Consider the following 4,631-nt stretch of genomic DNA (forward strand, 5'->3'; position numbering starts at 1 on the left):
AAGGAAAGAGAGAATTTAAAAAATGAATGAATTTAAAAGAAGAAAGAACAGGAGACAGACAGACAGAAAGGGGGAAGAGAGAGAGAGAGCGGGGGAGCGAGAGGGGTGGGCCGGGGGAAGATTTTACCCTTATTTGCATACCGCCTTTTGATTTGCGCTGCGATTTTAATTCCCGTGGGAAAAGTTAAGATTCGCAAATTTAGCCCAAAACCCCCTTTTTTAACGTCTTAGGTTTTTAAAAGGGGGGGAGGGGGCAAAAAGGGGGGGTAGGGGGGGAGGGAGGGGGGGGGAGGGGGGGGGAGGGGGGGGGGGAGGGAGGGGGGGGGGGGAGGGAGGGTTGGGGGGGAGGGGGGGGGAAGGAGGAGGGAGGGGTTAAAGGGGGGTGAAATGGGGGGGGGGGTGGGGGGAGGGGGAAAAGGGAAAAAGGGGGAGAGAGGGGGAGAGAGTGTTGGGGGGAGGGAGGGGGAGGGTAAAAGGGGGGGGGAGGGGAGGGAGGGAGGGAGTGGGAAAGGAGATGGGGGGTGGACAAAAGGGAAGAAGGAGGGAGAGGGGGAGAAGAGAGAATAGAGGGAAAAAAAGAAAAAAGAAAAAGAAAGAGAGAAGGGAAGAGGGGAAAAGGAGAGGGGGATAAAAGAGAAAAGGGGAAAAAAGGAAAAAAAGAAAAGGGAAAGAAAGAAAAGAGAGGAAAAAGGAGGGGAAGAGAGAGAAAGAGAGAGAGAAAAGAGAAAAGAGAGAAGAGAGGGGAGAGAGGAAAAAGAGGGGGAGGGGGGAGAGAGAGGGGAACCAGACAGAAGACAGACTAAACAACTTTATTTGGAATCTAGTGTTCAATTCGTTGCCGAAGGGTTAAAAAACTGCCCCAAAATCTTCTGTTTCGTGAAAATTGCACCCTATTGCACATTTTTTATATACATATGCACATTGATAAAAATTTCAAAATTTTAAGCATTTTCGGTTAAATTTTATTTTGTGTGTTCTTTGTGTCCGATTCCGTGGGAAAAAAAAGTCCTTAAGATGGGAAAAAATATTTCTGGTGTTCGATTTTGTGGGAAAAAAAGATTTTTGAAAACATGAAAATATCGATTTTATTATATACATCTATCCATCCCATCTATCTATCTATCTACTCTCTATCTATCTAAACTACCTTCTATCTATTTACTCTCTATCTATCTAATCCCACCTATCTACTATCTATCTATCTATCTATTCCTTTTTCTAAACTATCTTCTATCTATCTATCTATCCAAATTTTTATATATATTTATATATTATATATATAATATTATATATATATATTATATATTATTTTTATAATATATATAGGTATTTTATATATAATAATATTATATATATATATATATATATATATATATTTTTAAAATTTTATTTAAAATATATATTTTATATATATATATTTCCCCTTGGGAAAAAACCAGAATAAAATTTTGCCCAGATTTTGTGGAGACAGATATGTGAATAGAAAGAAAATTTTTTCTACATTCATTATTCCCCCTTTATTTTCTATTTTCGTCTATCTCTCCTTCATTATGTTTTTCTATTTCTCTACGTTCATCTCTTCCCCTCTCATCTTTTTATCTCTCTCCTTCTCCTCTCTTTTTCTCTCCCCCCTCTCTCTCTCTCTCTTTTCCCCCTCTCTTCACTCTCTCTCTTCTCTCTCTTCCTCTCTCTCTCTCCTCTCCCCTCTTCCCCTCTTCTGCTCTCTCTCTCCCTCCCCCTCTCTCCCCCTCTCTCCCCCCTCCCCTATCTCTCTCTCCTCTCTCTCCTCTCCTTCCCCTCCTTTTTCCCCCCTCTTTTCTCCCCTTTTTCTCCTCTTCTCCCCCTTTTCCTTCCCCCTCTCTCTCTCTCTCCCCTCTCTCTCCTCTCTCTCCCCCTCCCCTCTCTCTCTCTCTCCCTCTCTCTCCCCTCTCTCTCCTCTCTCCCCCTCTCTCCCCTCTCTCTCCCCCCTCCCCTCTCCCCCTTTTCTCCCCCTCTCTCTCCCCTTTCCCTCTCCCCTCTCTCCCCTCTCTCTCTCTCGCCCCCTCTTTTCTCTCTACCCCCTCTCTCTCTTTCTTAATCCCCTCTCTCTTCTCTCTCTCTCTCTTCTTTTCCCCTCTCTCCTCTTTTCCCCCTCTCCTTTCTTAAACTCTCTCTCCCTCCCTCTCCTCCCTCTCTTCTCTCCCTCTCTCTCTCTCTCCTCTCTCTCCCCTCTTTCCCCAAATTACCCCCCTTTTCTCTCTCTCTCTCCCCCTTCTCCTTCCCCCCTCTCTCTCTCTCTTCCTACCTCTTTTTTAAATCTCCCCTCTCTCCCCCTCTCTCTCTCTCCTCTCTCTCTTTTCCCCCTCTCTTTCTTAATCTCTCTCCTCCCCTCTCCTCCCCTCTCTCTTCTCCTTTTCTCTCTCTCTCTCTCTCTCCTTTTCCCCCTCTTTTTTTCGCCTCTTTTCTCTTTTCTTAACCCCCCCCCCTCTCTCCTTTTCTTCCTTTTCCCTCCTTTTCCTCTCCCCTCTTCTCCCTCGCCTTTTCCGGGGTTTCTTTCCCCCTTTTTTCTCTTTCTTCTTCCCTCTCTCTCTCTATTTTCTCTCTCTCTCTCTCCCTCTCTCTCTCTCTCCCCTTTTCTCTCTCCTCTCTCCCTCTTTTTTTCTCCTCTCTCTCTCTCTCCTCTCCTCTCTCTTCCTCTTAAACTCTCTTTTTTCTCTTCTTCTTCCTCTCTTTTTCCCTTTTCCCTCCTTTTATTTTCTCTTCCCCTTTTTCTTTTCTTCTCATCTTCTCTTCTCCTTCTCTGCCTTTTTCTCTCCCCCTTTTTCCTCTTCTTTTCTCCCCCTCATCTCCCCCTCCCCCTTTTCCAAAAACCTCCTCCCCTTTACCTTCCCCCCTTCTTCCCCCCCTTTTCCCGGGGGAATCCTTGGGCCCCCTTTTTTCTCTTTTTTTCTGTTTCCTTTTCTCTCTCTCTCTTCCCCTCCCTCTCTCTCTCTCTCCCCCTCTCTCCCCTTCTCTCTCTCTCTCTTTTCCCTTTTCCCTCCCTCCTTTTCCCCCCTCCTTCCCTCCCTCTAACCCCCTCAAACCTTTTTTCTCCCCCTTTTTTTCTCTCAAAATTTTTTTTTCTCTCCTTTCTTTTTCCCTTTCCCTTTTAAAAAATTTAATTTCCCCTTTTTCCTTTTTCTTGGCCTTCCCTTGTTCTTTTCCTTTTTCCAATTCTTCTTCCCCCTTCTTCTTCTTCTTCTTCCTTTTGTTTTTTTATTGTTTCTTTTTTTTTTTGTTTTTTTTTTTTTTTTTTTTTTTTTTTTTTTTTTTTTTTTTTGTCTTTTTTTTTTTTTTTCTTTTTTTTTTTTTTTGTTTTTTCTCCCCCCAGTTTTTTTTTTAAAATTTAAAAATTTCTTTCCCCCCCAAATTTCCTTTCCTTTTCCTTTTCCCCCCCAAAATTTTTTTCCTTTCCCCCCTTTTCCAAATTGTCTAAAAAGCTTTTTTCCACTTTTTTTTTCCCCCCCCCCCAAAAAAACACCAGGGCAATTTTTGCCCCCCCCCCCCCCCCCAAAACAGACCCCCCAAGAAAAAAAAAAAAACCCCCAAAACCCCCCCCCCCCCCCCCGGGGGGGGGCCCCCCCCCCCCCCCCCCGGGGGGGGGGGGGGGGGGGGGGGGTTTTTTTTCCTTTTTTTTTTTTAAAACCCCAAACCCCCACCCCCCCCAAAAAAAAAACCAAACAAAAAACAACAAAAAAAAAAAAAAAAAAAAAAAAACCCAAACCAAAAAAACCAAAAAAAAAAAAAACCCAAAAAAACCCCCAAAAACCCCCCAAAAACCAAAACCCCCCGCCCCACGCCCCCCCCCACACACACACACACACACACCCCACACCCCCACACACCACACACCCCACAAAAACACACCCCACAACAAAAACACAACCCCACACACACACACCAAAAAACACACTTAAAAAAAAAACACAAAACCCCAAACCCCCCACACGGCCCCCCCCCCCCCCCCAAAATCCCCGCCCCCAAATAAAACACCCCACACACACACCCCCCACACACACAAAACACACACCCCACACACCCACACACACCCACAAAAACCCCACACAAAATATATAAAAAAAAAAAAAAAAAAAAAAAAAAAAAAAAAGAAAAAAAAAAAAAAAATTTTAAAAAAAAAAAAAATATATAAAATATATATATATAAAAATTTATTATATATATAATTTTTATATATTTTATAAAATTTTAAAATATAAATTACACCAAAAAAAGCATGAAAAATTTTAAAGATTCAAAAAAAAAAGGAGTAAGAAGGGACAAGGGGGAGGGGAAAAATATGTTTAAACTTACAAGCAAGTAGTATATCCCACGCAGACTGTGAGAAAAAAATTAAAAGGAATTTTAAAATCTATATTTATATCTGATGATTCGGTTTTACTTCCTATAAAGATGAAATTAAAATGTGAATGAATAAAGACCTCTTTAGTTTTTAAATTTGTCCATGAAACAGATATAAAAGACATATAAAAACATATTTAATATAAAATAATAAAAAATATGCAAAGGCGTATATGTTATAAAGAGTGCTAACAAAATAGGAAATAAAACACATTCACAAACACATTTTCAATAAACAGAAGTTGAATTAATCT

This window comes from Penaeus monodon, chromosome 43 (assembly GCF_015228065.2).
Source record: "Penaeus monodon isolate SGIC_2016 chromosome 43, NSTDA_Pmon_1, whole genome shotgun sequence".
NCBI classification, from domain to species: Eukaryota; Metazoa; Arthropoda; class Malacostraca; order Decapoda; family Penaeidae; genus Penaeus; species Penaeus monodon.